Source organism: Scaptodrosophila lebanonensis, unplaced genomic scaffold, assembly GCF_003285725.1.
Source record: "Scaptodrosophila lebanonensis strain 11010-0011.00,11010-0021.00 unplaced genomic scaffold, SlebRS2 tig00000001-arrow-pilon, whole genome shotgun sequence".
Lineage (NCBI taxonomy): Eukaryota > Metazoa > Arthropoda > Insecta > Diptera > Drosophilidae > Scaptodrosophila > Scaptodrosophila lebanonensis.
In genome coordinates, this window is record NW_022060529.1 from 3,282,172 (window position 1) to 3,303,801 (window position 21,630).

At 39.1% G+C, this 21,630-nt stretch overlaps 1 protein-coding gene across 1 annotated transcript in view; it reads left to right on the forward strand.

The window, feature by feature from the left end:
- Nucleotides 1–10,904: 10,904 nt before the first annotated feature.
- Nucleotides 10,905–21,630, forward strand: part of LOC115622184 (SH3 and multiple ankyrin repeat domains protein 1) — an 87,440-nt gene continuing 76,714 nt past the window's right edge. Inside the window, exon 1 of the mRNA XM_030516110.1 lies at nt 10,905–11,858. The gene's annotated coding sequence lies outside the window, so the exon portion shown is untranslated. The remainder of the gene's footprint in view (nt 11,859–21,630) is intronic.

A 21,630-nucleotide genomic window follows, 5' to 3' on the forward strand; every position in this document is an offset into this window, starting at 1 on the left:
TTAGAACAAACTAAAAAATAATTGGGAACAGTTTCTCGTTCTCCTGCCATATCTAAAATACTCCCAGAAAAAGTGTATGGACTTTATAATCCCAAAGCTAGGAATTTTGATCAGCAGGCCAATAGCTTTTCCAATACAAAATTGGTGGTTGCTGTAGATATCAGTTTAATATCTATTTCAAAACTAAAAAACGGTTCCCCAGCACCTATTGGAAATGATATATTTCAGTATTGCCGAATATTCTGTGTATCTCAATAATAAGTTTTGGTTTGGGGCAAAAATATTTGTTTATAGATAGAGAGAAAGAGAGAGTCTGAAGTATTACTAGAAAACTTTAAACTTTCCTCTACAAACGAATAGGCAAGAACAACCGTTTAGTTAAGATAAGACTGGAAAATTACGGTCAATGTGACAAACAATAAGCGTTTCTTTAGTTGTATGTATATGTATTGTATATCATTTACTTGAAATAGTGTTTTAAAAATATGTATATATGTATGTGCTTTTTCTTCTTTTTTATTTAGATTTTACGAATTACGTTTTGAAAAACTGACATTTTTTTAAAATATTTATAAGACCGCAATTGTTTTTTTCCTTTTAATTTATCGGATTTAATTGTTATGTAAAATGTAAATGTAAAATATGTAAAATTTAAAATTAAAGTGTAAAGCTCGGGCTTTTAGAAATTCCCATACGAAGTGTGTGTTCTCCCTGCGTTCAGGCTAGAATACTGGTATGGTTATATATTCCCTTCATCCTGCTGATCAGGGCGAGTTTTCTATATGGAATACAATGTGTTGCTATTATACTAATATATTCTGGTTAACCGTTCTTTCCTTCTAAGAACAGATGCTTTAAGAAATTGCTTAGGGAACATTACTTGTATTTTGTTCATTTTTCAACACTTTAAGACCCAATAAGCCTGAACAAATCTACAAGTATTTGGCAATTGCTAACAGCTTTTTCTATTCCATTTCACAGCTTTCACACTTCGCAAGCGTATTGTCCAAACGTCCTGGGAATTGGCCACTACCTCGCAGTCACGTGATGCCAAACGTCAAAGCGCGACCACTCAAAAATCCTTTTCACCAAAGCATTTGTGCTGTGCTGTCGCGCTGCGCGCTTATTTCATATTTCATGTGATGTGACGTAGTGGAACATTCCTGACGTTTGTTGCAACGAAAGGCGAGAAAGGAAGAACAAATTGTGACAGCAGCTGCCGTGCCGTGTTAAATAACCAAAGATTTCTAACGGTACATAAAAAGAACGAGAAAGCAGAAATCATCGAAGTGGCATTCGGTTGGTCCTTTGGTTAATGCTCTGAGAATATTTTGGCAGTAGAGGAGATGTGGGGTTTTGCGCAGCTAGCTGAGTGACAAGCGGTCAGTGCTGCCATGAATTTATGGCAAAGTGCCAACAAGTAAATTTGATAAAAAGCACCAGCGTAGAAAGTAAGCGCGAGTAGCACAGCTTGGATTGGCACTGCAGGCACTGCTCAGCAGTTTGAAAAAGTGTGCCTCGACTCTACCTAAAAAAAAAAAACATTCAGAAGTAGGGAGCTACAAGTTACCAGATATGAATAAAAAAGCAACAAACAAAATGGAGCAACTTTAAAAATATGTGCAGGGGAACAAAATGTTAAGTTTTAGAATGCTGTTAACATAACAGCACCATAGTTTGACAGCCATTGAAATATTCAGACTTGGATTGTTTACATGTTGAGTAACAACACTCGTATACTCTTTGTGTACAGGGTGCGCCATCTTTTATGTCGGTATGCAAACATTGAATGTAAATAAACAACCGATTTTCAAGTATGAGATATTTTTATTTAATTTGGTTCTGTACAATTTCTTGAACTGAGGTTTTCAACACTGGTCTACTCCAGTCATACCGACATAAAAGATGGCGCACCCTGTAGTAAATATTTTTGTTTGAATGCTAAATAATATTGCTTAATAGTTGTATAATTAGCCGTAGTATGGTTTAATTTTAAAATACCGGTTCACGTGATGTGGGTAAGTGAGTTTTTTTTTTTTGAAATGAGTTACACTTTTATTTACAAGCATTACACGAAACTGTTTGGAGGCATCTGCTTATTACTTTTTATTTGGATTATCACATTTCTTACGCTCTTCAAGCGCCTTCAGCCCCGCGCCCCTTTGGCCCACATGGGACTCTGCTTGGCTTGCGCCTTTGGCCAAAGCTTGACATGCATCCAAGTTTAGCATGAAATCCGCCAGAGACACACCAAATGTGGCATGTATGGCAGAAAAAAAGAAGAACAACAACAGCCACTACAACCACCACGACAAAGATGGTACGAGTATTACAGCTACAGCAGCAAATGGTGACAAACTTGAGGCAGCGAACCATTCCAGTCACCGCCCCAGTCTCAGTCTCAGTACCAGTCCCCAGTGGACAGACTCAGTGCCCCCACAACCTTGAGGCGCTTGCTGTTGAAGTGGTAGTAAAAGTAGTAGTTGTTGTTGTTACTGATGCTGCTACATTGTTTACAGTCATGTGCTAAAAATAAAATTCTACCCATAGCTCAAGCTGACTTGGCCTTTTCCCCAAGGATTTGATGGCAGCATCGGCGGTGGCTGTATGATATGAAGAACAAGCTGCTCAGGTCGCGTAATTCTTGTAAGTGCCGACGCGACGTTGCCGCGACTTTCTCGTTAACATATACATATACTATATACATAGCTTGGACAGAGCTTCGGTCATGGTTTTTGCCTTTGCTGTTGTTGTTGTTGTGGCCGACGTGACAGTTTACCAGATTCAAGTTGGATTTTGCATAAATTTATTACTTAATTCACCATATTTTTGTGCTCTGTTGATGGTCTTGGACTTTGTTTTTGTCCTGCATAATTTATCAGTTGCTGATTACAGTTTTGTTGCCATTGCCCTTAAGAGCTTGACAACTCCAGCTGTATTAATTGGTCTTACAGTTTTAGTAGCCCCGTAGGTTAATAACATTTCATTTGTTTAATGAATATTTTGATTAGGAATTAGTTCAAATTTAGTACGAATACGAAAAAACACTTTTCTGAATAATTTATTTTAAAAATGTTGAATCGGTGATGCTGGTATATTTGTAAAAAAAAAAATCGACAACCAGATTGACGAAAACTATTAACTGAAGCAGACAATATTGATGTTAAGAAAAAGAAAACATTTAACTCGGAATTAGAGCAATAATTATTAATATACATATTTAAAAATATAAACAAATCTTAATTAAATAAAACAACAATTTTTCAGATTATTTAAAATATATTTCACTCGAGCAGTATGTTTTTATTATTAAATTTTGTTTGTTCATTTTTAGAATTAATGTTAAATTTTCTTTCTGGCAGGCTGAGCCATTTGCCGTTTTACAGTAACAGTAGCGGCCGCTCCCATTGACAGCTGGAGAGCATACTCGTAATAACATTTCATTTAACATTAACTCGTTTGGGCTTCGCAATTAGTTTTGGCATCAGCATTTGCTACAGTTTGATGTGCATTGCTAATTGCAAAACACTTTGCAGATAAATTTCCTGTTGGTTTCTTCTACACACACACACCCCCTCTCCCGGGCCATTCACTTTCGCTCATTTGGTAAATGTGCTGGATGCCTGGATATATTTATGCAATTTTCACTTTCCTTAGTCGACTACATTTTTCAGACTACAAGTAGACGAGAAATGCAAATGCATTTTTCAGCTTATGCAAATTTTTCAACTGCGCACATTTAGTTGCTGTTGCAGTTGTTTTCTTGTTGTTTCGGTTTGGTGTTCGTTGCAAACGTTTTCATTATGTTAAAACGCATGACACGCCCCCCACCGTCGCCTTCAGTTGGCCAGCCTGCTAGTCTGTTGGTCTGCCAGTCACTCACTCACTCATTCATTTGAGTTGTGGTACCCGGTTTTCGTATGCGGTTAATATAAATCACGAGGTTAGTGAGCCGTGCCAGCGGCCAATTCGATGGCGGCGCCTCAGTGTCTTACAGTTTGGCAGCTACTTTCACTGTGAGTCGAACAATTTTGGTGGGTTGCGAAGCGGCAAAGTTGACCCACGCTCCATGCCACTCCATGCAACTAACTGGTCAGACGGCAGACCTCACCGAACCCTCTGGACCCGTAAACACCAGATGCCAGCGACACATCGTAAACTTTGGCAAAATGTTTCCTCAACCGAACCGCTTTGGGATTGCCTCAGCCTCAGCCCCAGCCTCAGACTCTGCTTATGCCTTTGCGTGTCGTGTCGTCATTGTTCGATAATGTTGTTGTTGCATATTGTTGTACATGCATTGATATTGTTGTTGTTGTTGTTGTATGTACATGCTGTTGTAGTTGTTGTTGTTTGTTTACGCGGGTGGCCACCAACCGTCCACGGCACTTGCACGTTGGCGTCTCTCTTTCTATTTCTTTTTTTTTTTTTTTTTTGGCCCGCAGCTGCACCTCATGTTGCACTTTATGTTGGAGGAGCCCGCTTTCTGGGCCCCCGATATGCCTTACCTGCTGCTACCTGATTGTTATTTATGTTGCTGTTGTTCGTCTGCTCATTTTGGCTATCTGGTAGCCGAAACAACTAACCCAACAACCACCCACCTGCATTGCAAGGAGGGATGGAAAATTGTGGAAATTGTGGAAATTGTCGGCAGCCATGGCTTGAAAGTTTTATATTCTTTTGAAACGTTGCTGGGAACTAAGATATATACTATTACGAGCTAATGATGTTCACACGATACTCAAATATATAAGCATGAACAAAGTTGTTTAAATGCTTGAAAGAAGATGCAAGCTCCAAGAGTTGTTCTATATATTTCAGGTAAACAAAGATGATTGTAAGGCAGTGAGATTAACTAAATAATAACAAATTATAAGATGTGCGTTGGGCTCGCAACACCTAATGTTTTCTTTTTCACTTGCAGTCTCTTTCAATATGAGCGGGCAAAAGTGCGGCATTACTTTGAACAGACTCGAGCTGACCAGGCCAGACAAAGCCGATGCAGGAAGTCCGGAGCGCTGCTGGAGTGCTCTCACCCGCTCCAGGCATGGGGCATCCAGCGCCTATACGTGGCACTTGTCCAGCAAGGTTGCTGTCCAATGTCGGGGCGGCGCAGAACATCTCCGATGCTGAAAAAACAGACATGAAAACAAAGTCTAAAACCGCCTTTGTGGAGAGACGCCGCGCAGTTGGTTCCCACACCAGAATGGCTTGAAAAGTTAAGGTGGGCGAAAACTATTCTGCCTGCTTTCAAGCCAAGCGACAGGACCTAGCCAGCGAAGAGGCCACGATTTCAAAAGAAGAGCGGTACAAAAATGTTGAGTGCTGGTGTGCCAGGCCGCTCCTTCGCGGAGGTTGCGAGGAATAGAATACTTATCGGAGTACTCGATCGGGGAAACGAAGATGGTCATATACCTAGCAACCAGCGGAGGTGGGTCGAAGTCTGGGTGCGGGGTGGTTCCAAGGAAATGTTAAACTTATCGTATGAGATGATGAATACGCAGTGGGCTACTACAAATCCGCGGTGGCCTCGTTGGGTGAAGTCCATCCAGGTGCTCGACTGGAAGTAGGCCACGTGCGGCACCAAGTGATCCTGAAAAGATCGTCAATGTTTTGAGGGCTGCATGCCCTCAAGCATATCTACACATAACTGGCGGGTAGTTAAGCTGGAGGAGCGAAAGGACCAACACGGCAAATTGTCCTACTGCTGAACAAGGAGTCCTTAGAGCCAATAAAGGTCGCAGGTGGGAATTTAAGCTACGGTTTTGTCAAGGTACCCATTCAGGTATCCGAAGTGATGTTGTAGCTGTTCCCCAAATGAACAACGAAGAGCTGGCGATCTAGGTCGATTACTCCTCAGTCTACCAGAACTGATACGGATAACACAAAAGGCATGTTAGGCTATTAGATTGAGGATAACGACAGCTTAAACTATTACACTTTTGATGAAGATGATCGTACGGTTGTGGAAACTGCCCCTCCGGGTGCTGCATATAACTCTTCAGCAGCTCTTCTGCACCAATTGGCCAGTTGAAACACAAACTAATAGTTTAAGGGATCAGTGAATGAGCATTTTTATAATACATTGCATCACAACTGCAGATATAGAGAGAATAGCATGGCTTCCCTAGAGCTCCGTGCTAACTTTCTTCAATCAACCAATGTGTTAACAAACGAAATTCACTCCTGTTTCATCATATTTTCTGGCCAATTGTAGTGGTTTTAAGGAACTCTCCTTTTCTAATGATAGAAAAATCAAGGCAAAAATCTCTGTACATGTCCTAAACTAATAGTCTCTGAACCCTTTTGAGCATACTGTCGACTGTTTCTGTTTCGAGATATTCTCAAAATTCTGGAAGAAACTATTAAGTCGACGACACATTCATTCTTACTGAAAATACTTAAATTCATCCACAATAAATGTATAATACTATACTCTAAACAAATACCAAGCCTGAAACTTTCCAGACTCAAAAACAAGAAAATATACAAGGACCAGTTGTGGACACACAATCGATGCTTAACTTATGCGCCCAATCCTTGCTGCAGTTCGAATGGAGCCTCCTGGCCGGATTTGATAAAGTGTTCTCTATATCGTGTGTAAGGATATTTAGGAATGCCATTTTTTATATCAATGGATTCTATAATTAATATCTTCGAGCAACACATAATTATTTAAAGAAACCCATCCCTGGTCGTGTGCGTTTTGAAAGTCGTTATATACTTTATTTTATATGTGTATTAAGGGGGGGGGGGGGGGGGGCGGGCAAAACTTTTCCAGCTTAGATCATAATATTTGTTGAAACCGCCGAATTTCTCATGGAAGACAAAGCTTTAGGCAACAGCGTCTGTCAGTTAAGGCAGTCAGTCAAGATTAGCTCGTGTAGACGATAAAATCGTTCAGAAACATATTGTCAGTTAGATATACAAGTACACACAACGGCCGTTAAGCGTGCCAGCCGCTTCGTGTTGCCTCACGCTGTTGCCACGTTGCGGCAACAATGGGCGTAAGGAAATAAATTTTGAAAATAAAGAAATTTAATCTCAAACACCTTTATTAGCACGTCTAGCGAGGTATAGCGATAGCTATTGAACGAAATTGAAATGTGAAAATTCTTAGTGGCAGGTAAATTAGAATGCTTCTTAAACATACAAGTAAAACAAATTTCAATATAAATAAATGTCGCTGTAATCAAGAAGTAATAAGCTAATACTTTGTATATATCAACAGTCTAGATTGAATAAGCATGCTGAAAAGATAAGCAAGAGAAAAGATGTAACAATGTGATCTGCATTTTTAAAAAATTCGGTTAGTCTTGTTGAAAAGGACAGTCAAGGTGGGCGACAATTTGGTTGAGGAAGCTCGATGTTTCATGAATATACAAGTACATACTATATAGTTCTAGAGGTGAATGGTAAATGTTACACATTTTCCACGTTGCTGCCCATTGTTTTGATCTTGCCTCACGTGGCTGATTTCATAAGCCGATAACACATGCCTCTCCCAGCAACAAAAAACAACAGCAACAACAACAACAACAATAACAACAAGTAGCTAACTTACAACAACTGTAAACAGACGCGTTTTCCTTGGAACAACAAACAATGCCAGCAGCATTTGTTTGAAGCAAACGTTGACCGACCCGTCGCGATCTCTTGCTAATTTAAACAGTTTTGGAGATCGCGACAGCTTCTTTACAGGCGACTAGAGCTGTCCGTCGTCCCGTCTTACGGTTTCCGAGTAAACTGTTAACCGCGTTTATTTGTACATTTTCAGTTAATCTTGGCCAGCATGATTAGCTTACAGCTTGTTGAACAGCAGCAGCAGCAGCAGCGGCGGCGGCGGCAACAACAATGACGACAATACAACCACTTGCCACATGGTGCAAGTGTGGAAGTGATGGCTTTTGAACTGTTCACATACCACACACCGCACGCTCTTGCTTTTGCTCGTTGTTGTCGTTATCACAAAATCGCATTTGCCAAATTTGTACTAAGCCGGAAACGGAAATTGCTTGACCAACATAAATGTGTGTGCGTGCGTATCTGCGTGTGAGCGAATTGATTTCCATGGAAATCAAAGCCGTTGATGTGAGTCGATACGATGCATTTTCCACTGCCTCTAATCAGGCGCCACCAGCTCTGATTATTGCCAGGCCTCGCTGGTCAGCGAACCTGCGTGAACTGAATGGCGGCCGCCATTTTGTGTAGTTTTGGGTTGGGGGAGGTGGGGGGATGGTAAGGTATAAATTGTTGGTATTTACAGGCTATTCATTGCCAAGGATTTCAAATTTAATGTTAAACAAATTGGTCCGCGAAGTTCTCAAACCAAAAATCCGTCAAAAATCTATTTTCGAAATGTGTATACCCTGTAGGGTTAAAAGGGTATATTATGTTTGTGCAAAGTATGTAACAGGTAGAGCGAATCTAAAAGTATAATCATTAAAAATGTTTGTACTATTTTTTGTATATCCCAGAAAAAAAATGTGTCCATTAGAAACAAATATTTCTTGAATTTTGAAATAAGCATTAGCTCCACTGTAATGCATACTTTTAGTGAAACAGATAATTATTAAGAAATAATTTTGTTCCACTTAGATAACACTGCCTTTACTCCAAAGTATTAACAAGAAAGGAATGCTAAAGTCGAGCGAGCTCAACTCTTAAATACCCTGTACTGCCCCACAAAAATAAAAATAAAATAAAAAAAATATAATTAATTAGTTTAATTAAATATAAAATATTTAACACATGCATACAGACATAATTGCTTATGTACAATTTTCAACAGCATACATTTACATCAGAATCGTGTTTATGCGTGCTTGTATGCCGTAAAAAAATAAGTCAAAGCAGCAACCCCTGCTGGCAGAGCATTGGCAGAGATTATGTTAATGGCTATAACTTTCTTCATAATTAACCTATCATGTTGAAACTTGGCACACAGACACATAATCACTTTATGTGTCAAAATATGTTTGATTACAAAATCCAAGAAACACGGGAATTATGGGGGGTGCATCAGAAAAAAAACACAAACTCGTCCTTTCTCGGACTTGGGAGAATCTGGATACCGAGTTTGGTTATTCTTGCTCTTGTACTTCCTCAGATCCTTGCGTTCATACAGACGGACGGACGGACTGACAGACGGACTGACAGACGGACATGGCTATATCGACTCGGCTTGTCATCCTGATCAATAATATATACACTTTGTGGGGTCTGCCACGCCTCCTTCTGTATCTTACATACATTCGCACATTCACCCTTTGGGTACAGGCTATAAAAATGTCTATTATTGGCCGTTGGCCAACGGGTATTACTTCCGACCCATCAGAGAGCTGATGTAGAGCCGTTCTTTCATTTCCCTATTGTTGAATGGCAAATAAAAATTTACAAAATTTTGATACACTTAAAATCTTACACAAAATTAAGCGCCTAATTGCAACCACAAATGTTTGCTAGAAGCGATAGGAAGGAAAAGAAAACTCCAACAGAAATTGGCAGGTAGCAAAAAAAAAAACAACCACAACAAAATGGCGCCTTAAGAAATTGCTGCTAAATGCGGCCAACAAAGAAAGAAACAGCAACAACATGGCCTATTGTGTTAAAACCGCTTGGCCAGGAAAGTATTCAATGGGCTGCCCTCTAAACAATACAAATAAAAACCGCTCAACAGACCCCAACTCTTTCTTCGTCTACATTCAGTCAACAGCACCATCGCCAGCGCCCAGGAATGTCCACGAATCTGGGGCCAAGAAAAACTTTGTGGAAAAATGAAAAATCGTTCAAATCGCCAAGCGCCAAAAGTGCTAAAACAACAACAACAACAGCAACAGCGTCAACAACGGAAAACCCTATAGAAAAAAGGCAAAAACGTGTTGGCCGACCCAATGGGCCAAGTCCAAGTGACCCAGAACTTGTCGTTAGCGTTAGGCGGCATCAGCCAAGATATTGCGGCATGGCCAAGGCGGCGTCATTGTTTGTCGTTGGCCAAGAGCGGAACGGGGGTAATTCGGGGCTGGATGATAGAGATAGTTTGATGACCGCAAGCAATTGATATTACGGAATAATATTAATACAATGTGTGAAATTATTTAAAAATATCTCAACTTTTTATATAATATATATATATGATTATACATGTTTAAATAAATTCCGGGCATCTACAATTGATTATTTTTCAAAACAAAGTAACGTCTTACAAATTCCCCAACCGGCAAAAAATTTCCCCACTGTAGGAGCGAATTCATCTTCGTCATGTTCGCCTTGGTGAGAGAATAGAGCAGCGAGTGTAAGAGCAGAGAGTGTGATAATGTATTGCGCAGGTGCGTTATTGGCACAAGAGATCGCTGAAATCGATGTGACGTCAGTTTTGGCAGGGCATATGTTTTCACTCAATTTGGGCTTTGACAAAATATTCGCTTTGTCACCACTCTATTTGTTTTCAAATCAGTTGTTAATAAATAAAATATTTCTCCAATGACTTGGTTTAGTTACTCTAAGGTTTTCCGATTTCGTTATATTTTCTAATGTAATAATAAAAACTAATTTTTAAAAACTTATTATGGCGTAGCAAGAAAAATAATGGTAAAAAATTCGCTTATTGTAGTGGTCCATTATAGTTGTATTTTGGAATTTCTACAAGCTGTGACGTACTGCGCAGACCAACCAAAAAGCCGTACCTTGAATGCATTACCTTCAAGCTCTGTTTTATCGTGCAAGAGAGCAGACCAGAAAATGAAACTAAAGGAGAGAGAGAAAAAGAGAGAGCTCGTACTGGTTTGTAGCTGTTTAGCGCTCCAGCTGACTATATTTCACACTCGCACGTTGAATTGAGTTTTGAACGTCGGCGAGTGCGGTCGAACTGTAATGTGTCGCGCTTCATAGTGTGCGAGAGAGCAGGCAATAGCTAAAGAAAAGAAGTTTGTGTGTGAAATGCAATAGCATAACGGTGCATAGCACAGTAAACGTCTAAAAGTTTTATTTAATTAAATTAAAATTCACGCTTTTTGTTTGTCGCATTCTTCCTCGCCAAGTACTGCAGCAGCACATCAACCAATAATAACAACAACAAGAGCAGTGAAGTGCAAAAACCGGTTCGCCTTTGCAGCAGCGATATTAACAACAACAACGAGAAGCAAACCAAAATCAAAGCAAAGGCAAACGGCGAAAGAATTTTTGTTGTTTGCGTGTGAGTGCGTGTGTGTGTGCGAATGCGAGTGCGTTTTGTGGTCCAACAGCATCTCCCGGTTGCTGCCGAAAAGGCAGTAGAAAAGGCGTAAAACAAGTAAACGAAGAAAAAAGCGTAGTAGGAATCTGTAGCCAGAGCCGGCCACACTGCCTTTTTGGCTGTTTGGATCTTTTGGCTGAGAAGAATTTGTGTGGCAAAAGCAAACCAGTTCGTTGCAGCCGCAGCAGCAGCAGCAGCCTACCCAACAACAACTACAATAACAAAAAGCTATAACACAAGTAAAACAAAACAACGAGCAAAAAAGTGGCACAAGTGAAAATTCCTGCGTTGTGTTTTTTTGACAATCGCCAAAAGTGAAAATCAATTTGCTGAGCTTGCGCGTGTGTGTGTAACAGAGCGGGAACCGCTGAGAGAGAGAGAGAGAGAGCGTAAAATATTTTCGTGTCCTTTGGCAACAAAACCTACACCCAGTCGAGAGAAACTTGACGAAAAACTAAAAGGCAACAACATATACATACAACAACAGCGTAGCAATTTGGCAAAAAGTAAACAAATTCCAAAAGGCACAGGCACACATACATATGCATACACATACATATACATATGTGTACATGGAGTCGCAGCAGCCGCCGACTAAGGGGAAACTATAACAAAAAAAATTAAAAAGGTCAGTATCCTCGATTTGATAATGTCGTTTTACAATGAGCAGCAGCACCATTTGCCTGGATAAACAAAGTAGCATATGGACTGCATAGTGACAGAAGTCGGGGTCTATATTCCAAATAAAGCAACTTGTAGTATTTTGGTACTCACTTGTTTTGCAGTTGACAAATTATAAATATTTACTACTTGTATATAAGTAGTACAATTTTATATAAGTACTACTATTTGTATATTAGTAGTCTCTAAGTTGGATGTTGATTTTAAATGTTTGGGTAACAGAGATTTGACAGTTCCATACCAAAAACAATAAAATCAGTCCAGGCTGGTTATTTTCTACTCCTTTACTATTAAAGTATTCTATAAACTTCTTATCTTGAACCTGGATATACTACAATTTGTAAGAATATAAGAATGAAAAGCAATGATGAAGAACTTTTGGCTGCAAATTGTGCTTTAGAAACTGAAGTTAAGATATTTTTCTTATTATGTACAATAATTCATAAAAATTGAGTTCTTTAGGGCATGAATGCAGATCAAAATTTAATAGAGCTAAAAATGAAAAAGGGGCCTAGTCTTTCAAAAATAACTAGCGCTTCAACAATTCTACCTACTTAAAATGTTTCTAGTTGCATATACATAGTTTTAAACGTTGTATAAAACTTTGAATTGCATTATAGTACAAAATTAAACTGAATTTTCTTGCATATTTAGCCATGAAAGTATTTTTGAAATCAAAAAGGTCCGTTATTATATATCACATATCCACAAGAAATTGGAATGTCTATTTCATTTTTTTTTCTGCTATAAAGCAACCATCTTATAAATAAAGAAATGCTTGATTTCTGCAATAATACTTTTGTTTCACTGTAAAGCAACTTCCTTCCTAAACTAGTCGTTTTCATGTGGCTTTTACTGTACCTCCGCATTATGTATAACTGTTAATTGTCACTGTCGACCTTCACTTTAACATTTTAAACCACGCCATAAATTTTACCTGCTTTGCCGATAGCAACGATATTCAACGCACTTTTTCTTAATTGCAAGCGAAATGTTTAACCAAAATAAGCCGAAGCATGTAAATTCTCACATATACATATGTACATTATATACACATTTATGTATGTGTGCTGTTATAGTGTGTGTGTACGTAACACACTTGCGTGTTCTTTTGCGCTTATCAGTCAGGTAAGTAGTCAAAACAAGACTCTTCTGGACTGACTTCCGCTTGCTGCTGCCACTGTTACTCAGCTGCTCACTTAACCCAAAGTTGCCCTTCGAATTGTTTGCATGCTCGCACTCCAAAGCATGCAATATGGTTTCATTTTTTGTTTTTAATTTTTGTGTCGTTACATAAGCAAAGCATACAAAATTTGGCGTGTTTGTGGCTTGTTGCTCACAATAGTTAACTAAGTTATTTTTGTGAATCTATCCATCTGTCTGTCGGTCTGTTTGTCTGCTGGAATGCGTGTGCTTATCAGATAGGCATATGTATGTACATTCATCTTTAGACATCAACTGGGCACGTAGAGGCGTGTGTTATGCTCAGCAGCAGCTTCCATGAGTAAGTTTATTTAGTTGTTTTTTTTTTTTTTGAGTGGCCGCACGTACCGGCCCAGTGGCCAACGCAATGTTTACACAGTCTAAGTATGATTTGCCAGATTTTTAACTACTCAGTGGGCCTTATGGATCTGATAAATATGTCAGAGAGCAGTCTGTGCAGAAACTTGGCACCGCATCTCAATACTTGGGAATCCTACTATTCATAAGTATAATTAAACGCTTTTAATTTGGAAGTTCAAGTTGATATTTGTTCAATGGCTTGTTTTGACTGTAAAAAGTATAATGGAAGAAATGAATATTCTTGGTTGCTTGCGCCAGAGGCTAGATTTAAGTCAAGGCCTAATTATTCCAGACGAATTTTGTAAGTACATGCGAATCACATTTTATGGCAACGAAAACTTCTAAGCATAGTCTGACTCTAAGCTGTGCCTGCCTAACTACTTGTAGGTGAGGGTTCTATTAAATGGTTAGGCAGTTTTTCCCAAAGAGTCGGTAGCTACATACATATGTCTGCTGACTTGGAGTTGTTGCAGTTGTTTATCAAAATATTGTTTACATATGCAATTAGCTTATTCCAAATTGTTGTAAAGTTCCTCACATCTTCTAATTATTATTATATATCTTGTTTTAAGTAGTATACTATTACAGCGCGTCTATTAATCTTTTCATTTAAATGTAGCTCATAGTTTTTTGGACTCAACAATCATTCGTGATCATTACTGAAAGGCAGCTATGTAGTATATTTAGGTTTATGGAGCATTTAGCTAATACATGCTGTTAACCAAAACTGGCAATTTTTGGTGTCTTTTCGTTTTTATTTTCATCTAATTAACACAAATTGCAGTTTCAGTTTTCGACACAATGTCAATTTTGCAGTGCCATCCAAATGTGGCCCACAAATGACATTTCTTTGGACTAAAACTTGGGGCCATTTCGCCAATTTGCATGAATTTATTACTCGTATTTATTTAAATCAAGAGACTCGACGAAATTCACTTTTATGGATAAATAAAAAAACGTGTCAGACAGAGAGGCAAACAATTTTGATTTATTTAATGAGTAAAATTATGGGGCCGTAGGCGTCAGAGTCGGTATCGACGTCGACGTCGGCGACGGCGATGTTGTTTTTTGAGTGGCCACTGGCTAGTTATTTTCATTGCTGTTGAGTTTTACAGATCTTAAGCAATTTTCGACTGTTGTTTTTGGGGTCAATTAAATTAGTGGCAGGCGACCGATTTTATTATTACTTTTGAAAACCATTTTTTGCGTTCTGCAGATATTGCTTGATTTTTTGTGGGCGTTTGCCAACTACAATAATTTATAGATACAAGCAGCGGGAGAAAAAAAAAAAACGACTAACGCATACACACACGCAAAGCCCAGGCGGGCAGACAAGAAACAACAACAAAAACAAAGAAAATCGATTTAAAACAGATGATTTGACATCAGGCGCCATTCCAGGCCAGAGCAGAGCAGTGAGCAAAAGATATGTACGCCCGTATCTCAGTGGCTGCCCTGACAGGCGTAGCAAGCATGGAAGGCCGGCATGGCAGCCCAGGCATATTTCACAGACAGTTAAGATGTCTACACGCCGATAGCTGAGCCTCTGCCAGTCAGCCAAGGACAAGGCGTTGTGAAATTGCCGCACACTGAGAAAAAATGCCAACCACCCAACCACCCACAAAAGTCGCCCACATTTTGCTCACAGTTGCCCAACCCAAAGAAATTTTCCTTTTATTCTTTTTGCCAAATTTTCGCTCAACTTTTGCAGCCAACAGCTGTGCCTAGCATTCCGCTTTCTACTCCTGTTTTGACTGTTAGGCCTTGGCCTGGGCCGCGCATTTCGTAGCTGGTGTTCTGGCCATTAACATGGCAGCCCAAAACTAGCTGAGCTGCTCACGCCTGATGCGTATTTAATGAGCAAATGATTAGCATTTTTATGCGCGTGTTAGTGTTGTGGCTTCTGTTGTTATTCTGCCTGCTGGGAATCCTTAAAGTAGTAGTTTGCATTTTGAATCTGTCGTCCGATAACAGAGAGGGAATTGTCATAAATCTTTGGCCCTGGGCTTGTTAGGGGGCGCTGGCCCAGTTAATTGAACTGTCAGCTGCTGCAGTAAGTAGCTCCAGCGGTGACAGGAATTTCATAGCTGCTGGCCATTTACTTCATTGACATTATTTTATTTTTGGTTAATAGTTTCGACAGTTGTGGCCCTGGCATTGCAATAGACCGACTGATAAGGTTGCTTGATAGACCTAAAGGGGGAGGGAAATGGGGCAATGCATAAGCGTCCTTAAGCTCAGGCACGTGCCTTCCTGCGGTTAGTTGACAATTTATTGTGATTCATTGATCGCCGGGCTGCTAAGGAGATACAATTATTATACCTTGCGAATCTTGGAGCGTGGCAAATAAATGATGCCAACTTTGCAGACAATGTTGCTGCTACTTCTGCTGCTACTTACGGTGATGATGATGGGGTGATTTATGAAAGTTTAGATACAAATAGTGCAAATAAACGAATAGGATGCGCACTGATAGACAGAAAAAGTGCGGCAGGAAATTGAAGCGTACTATTTGAAATGGACCACTAAGACCAATATTCCATTAATTTTGTTCATAAAGTAAAGGAACTATTTTCTTTGGACAACGCACTTAGTATTACTTTCCGTATAATTTACGGGTATTCCTAAAACCTGAAATTCCATAACGCTAATTATTCTCTTAAGCCTCAACTGCGAATTTTGTTTAAGTATTTTTTTTTTGAAGCAAACTGATCTTTTGTAATGGATCAGTGCATTAATCAGAGGTTTTATTCTTCCCTAAAACACAGAAGATTCATTTCCTGCTATTTTCTTAAAAGGAGTGTATACATATGTATATCAAACATATTCTTCCTTTTAAGTGCTCGAACGACGCGTCGTTGCGAACTATTATCAGTTTGTTGACGGCTGCATAAAAAATGTTCACAATTGTGTGTTAACCAATTCAGAAAAGTTAATATGCTTTACAGAAGCCATTTAAGCAGATCCTTGAACTAATTTTCCATACTAATGTATGCGGCGGAAACAATGTGAACGAACATGGGCGGAAAAGGAAAACCTCAGGCCCTTTTTTCAGGTTTTCCGGCAGCACCAATGCCAATGCTATTGAAAACAAAGTTTGAACTATTAACTGCACCCAGAACCAGACCCAGCCCACATGCACACACACATCCACACACACACATGCGCTTCCTGTACAACCCACTGTGGCAGAAGTAAATGAAATTATGCGCCGCGCCATCTTCCCCTGCCCTGGCATGTGGAAATGTCTGTGATTTCACTGGGCTGCATAATGCAATTAAAACACATTTTCTTTTGCTTTTCACTTACTTGAGTGGCGCACAAAGCGAGGCAGAGAAAAATCAATAAGTGTGTATAATATCTATAGTATGTGTGTGTGTGTGTGTGTGTGTGTGATGTGCGCGCGAGGAAAATCTGTGACCACAATGCGCGCAATAAAAAAAATCAATCTGGCACAAGGATATAGATATGTATATAGTATGTGGGAGCTGCTCTGCCGTGCATTGTCCTCAGAAGTGGGGTTGGGTGTTGTCGTTATGCATTGGACGTGCAACTTTTCATAGATCTGTGGGCTGCCAATGCTTGATTTATGCTTTCAGCTAAGTTGGCAGACAGTTTTGATGCCCCAAACATGTTGAGCATTAGGCAGCATCTCCTACCAGTCTGCCAATATGCGCAAAACCTATTTTGGCAAAATGCTATTTAGCAGTTTTTGTACTTTAGTCCCATTATCGTAAATGGATGAAAAGTATGGATGAAATAATTGGAAATGGTTGTACAATGCCTTAACCTAGATGCATCCATGACTGAACAAAGTCCGAGAATAGTGATGTTAATATCTGGTTGTCTGAATCACATGTCTTCACAAATAAGACTGCTGCCCTCCTCTATAAGTAACTTATATTTCTTTATGATGCTGAAGCATGGACATTAGCATCATCAGAAAGAGAGAGACTGGGGCGATTAGAGGGAAAGATTCTGAGAAGAGAGCGACCAAGTTATCAAGGACCTAGTAGCCTTGGTGTTACCAATTGTCGGTAACGTTGGCAACAATCGAAAGCCGGTTGTGCTTGCTATCAAAAAAGAAGAAGAAGAATAAGACCCTCTTAAGAGCCCATTGGCCAAACCAATTAATAATGAACATTTTGTTTTATTTCTTCATTAATTCATTATGACAAGGCTAAAGACATATCCTTACAATTTACTTTTAAAATAACAAAGTAATGTAGCTACAAACTTGTGGGCTGGGGGAAAGAGAAAATGTCAACGGGTTCAACGAATCCAGCTCCATTATTATTATTACTATTATTATTATTATTATTAATCACATCCCCTGGGTAAATACACACCCTTCTTTGCGGTTCATTAGCACCACTACCTCATATCTAATAGCATAGAGTTTGTCTAGTTTTTGTGCTCGGTTTATTTTAATAGCTAGGTAAATAAAGAAAAACTCCGGGCGCGTTTAGAATTATATCTAAAAGTCAACACAACAACCGCCACAGCCACCACCACCATAACAGCAACAACCGCCGACAACTAACGGCTAACAACAAAAGCCGCGCGCTGTAATTAAAGATGCCTTTTTTTAAAAGCCGCCGACGCCTTGGGCAAGGCCTGTAAATGGTGACCCATTTAGTATTTCATTCAGATGGCTCTGACACATTTTATGCATTATTTAGCGCGTTTTCTTTGTTTCAGTTTATCAGAGTGTGTGACAAAATAATGTATATGTGTATATACATAAGTGCGGGTATATACTTGTACAATGTTTTTTATTTTTTTCATGGCCATTTCGCAGTCACAGATGATTCAGGAAATTCACTTTTTCTGCTTGGCCGATAAGAGCAGTCGTTGTTGCAGTGGAGAGCAATGGCAAATCGCATTTCGCAATTATTAAAGCCTTAATGCTTATATAAATGTTTACTATACATACATATGTATTTATTGTATAATTTAAGCGCACTACAGTGGGCGGGTGCTGATAATTTTCTATCTGCACGCGCCACTTGGAAGTCGCTGGGAATTTGTTTACTTGGAGACCTAAAATGAAAATTTTGTATCAGCTCAAAAGTTATGCAAATTATGGCAACCTTCATCGTTGCCTTTTGAACATATTTTATTTATCTTTGTTTGTAATATTTTGACAGCTGTCAGGCCATTTCCTTTTGGCTTCGCATTGAATTGGTAACTAAGGATTTTGAGTAACAAGTGAATGTAAAATACTATGCGGCTGACTTCTTAATATTAATTTATTTAGTCGCATGCAATAACATTCTGGAGGTTAGCCTGCCAACAAAATTCAAATTCAAATCACTCCGCCCTTTTGCCTCCCTACCTAATTATAAGCAAATCAATTGTTATTAGAGCTACAGAGCAACCAACATTAAAGTTTATTAAGTCTGGGTAATGAAAATGAAAGCTGAAATGTGCGTCATTAACATTTCCATTTGAATGCGACCCCCAAAGTCGTGCGACATTAAGTGGTAGGGGCGCTGTAAAGGGGGAGGAGAGAGTAGAGAGGGGCCAGCACTACCATCACTCAGTACAGCTTGGCACGGCATCGGAGCGTTGGAGGAAGCACCTGCCTGAAGTTGTTGGTGGTGTTACTTTCACGTTGGTGTAGGTGTTACTTGGCCCTTGCGTAGCAAATAAAGTTGCTGTAAATGAGACGCGTTTTCGGGCAAAACTTGAGAGTCTTGTGGCACGCAACTCGCCCAACAGCAACAACTTCAAGGGCCGAGGCATGCCCAAAGTTTGCCAAATTATTTCAGCTGCGTACGTTTACCCTAGACTTAAGTAGCTATACAGCTCCGATCCAAGTTGAATTGAGCACCGTTAAGCCATCTGGTAAATGTTATTCGCACGAAATTCTCAAAAATATATGCGAGCAGTAAATGAAGTTTGTGGAGTGCGAGAAATTCAATAAACATATTTTTCATAGAATTCCATTATTTATTATGAAATAATGTGCAATTCTAATTTATTAATAAATAAGTTGGTCTGAAGGTACTTTTTTGTGGACTCTAAAGGTCCTGCATGTTTTGAAGGTACAAATTAAAAACAAAGAATTAAAGAATATACTTGTACATAATTTGACTGATAGGAAACCTGTTAGCATTCTTTTTTAACCTGCACCCGAAGGTTTGCATTCAAACGTGAAATGTATGAAACGGGCAGAAGGAGGCATGTTACAGATACAGGAGAAATACAGCGGAGCTGGTAGTCCTAGCTCACAGGTTAATGAGTCAGTCGTTAGTCTTCACGTGAAGTGTTAAGCCGAATCTTTTTGTTGAAACATTTATATATAGTATCTTATAAAAATAATACAAATCAACTTTTAAAATAAAATAATTGAATACACAATTCACATACATACTACATTAGCGAATCAATATAGACATGTCCGTGCCCGTCTGTCTCTCTATCTTTCCGTATGAACACCAAAGACTTATCTATACGCGGCAGAAGTTTATTGCATTTCATGTAAAGCCTTATAATTTTTGGTTTATTAAGAAAAGGGTCGGGCTGGCTCAGCTTTACCGACTTACATTTCATCTTTTTAATGATGTGTGGTATATAATTCTACTGATTTATTGAAAGAAATTATAAAACTATGTTTCCAAACTTATCTGACTTCCAGTATCGAGTTCTCAAATTACTGAAGTCATTAACAGGCTGAGCTTACGTGATCTTCCCACACAAGTTCCACTTTAGTTTACCCAAGTTCTTTTATTCGGGGTGTTTCATAACGATTGTTTTGGGATTTGAAAAAACCTAAAGTGTGCATAATGTTTAGTAACTGTAGTCATAATTTCCGAATTCCGTCCGATTAAATGTGTGGGTTATTGGAGTCGTCACGCTATACTTTTTGTAGGGGGCTCTGCTGGCAGTTTCTTATATACATTTACGTATAATTCGCTGATGAAAATGTTGCACTTAATACAAAAATAACTACTTACAAACTTTTAAACAATTTCAAATTAAAATTGATAGAAACCGCAAAAAAAAAACAAACCACAAGAGCTCCAACAACAATTATAGTTTTTTTTTGTAACAACCAGAAACGCCTTTGTTGTGCCAAGATGCGAGTAAAACGAAAAATGTGTATAAACATTTTCCTTTTGATTTCCGCTGCCTAAGTGCAACTAAATTACGCTAATTGCTTTGCATTACGCATTGCGCACTCGGACCATAAAACAAAGCGCAGAAGAAAGCCAAGAAATGGCGAAAAATTGCAGGGTTCGCATGAACAACAGCTATAGAAAAACACGAGAAAACAGATGTAATAAGAAAAATACAAATAAGTTATATAAAAAAATCTAACAGCTTACTCGAAGATTTGTGCAGCATTTCAACTTCATTTGCAGCCAAAACTTTCAATTTCTTTAGAAAGTTTCAGGTAAACACAAACGGTGACAAAAAATGACACAAAATTAAAATTAAATGTTTACAAACAAACCTGAGCCCGTGCACTTTTATGGCCAAAACCCTAATGATTACTTAGCCACAAGAGCCGAAGCAGCGAAATGAAATGGAAAACAAAATCAAAGACCGCGAATGAAAGTGAGGCGGCGCGTTGCATTGGAATTTTTGTATTTTCGGCTTACATTGAAGTGGTTGTAAAGGGTGTGGTTCGTTTGATAAGCTCAGTGCCAGCCTTACTGTTTCTGGCTCATTCTGTTCTCAACCTATTTTTGCTGCTCATTGTCAATAAAAATCCATGACAGCCCCAGTATAACAAATCTTCACATTATCATTTCTTACACGACAAAGCGAATTTGGTTTAAATTTGTGCAAAAATTGGCACAAGAGGCGATTAAAGTCGTCAGATACAAGTATAATGGGGGTATGGAGGAGCGAACATGCGCATATTTTGTGAGCAGCAAGCAGAGCAACCGCCATCAATCAATCAGTCAATCAATCAATCAATGGAGTCCATCTTTCTAGCGAGCGAGTGGCAAACAAGAGACAGGAAGGTAGAAAAAGCTGGCAAAAGAAATTCAGGTAAGAACAGAGCCAGCAACTTCCGCATTGGCTGAGAACCTAAGCATAGGGTCTTAATAGAAGAAACATGATCGTTGTTATAAAGTGACGGTGCTATAAGCTGCACACAAAAAACTGAAGCTTTAGCTATTGTGAAAGTGCCGATACCC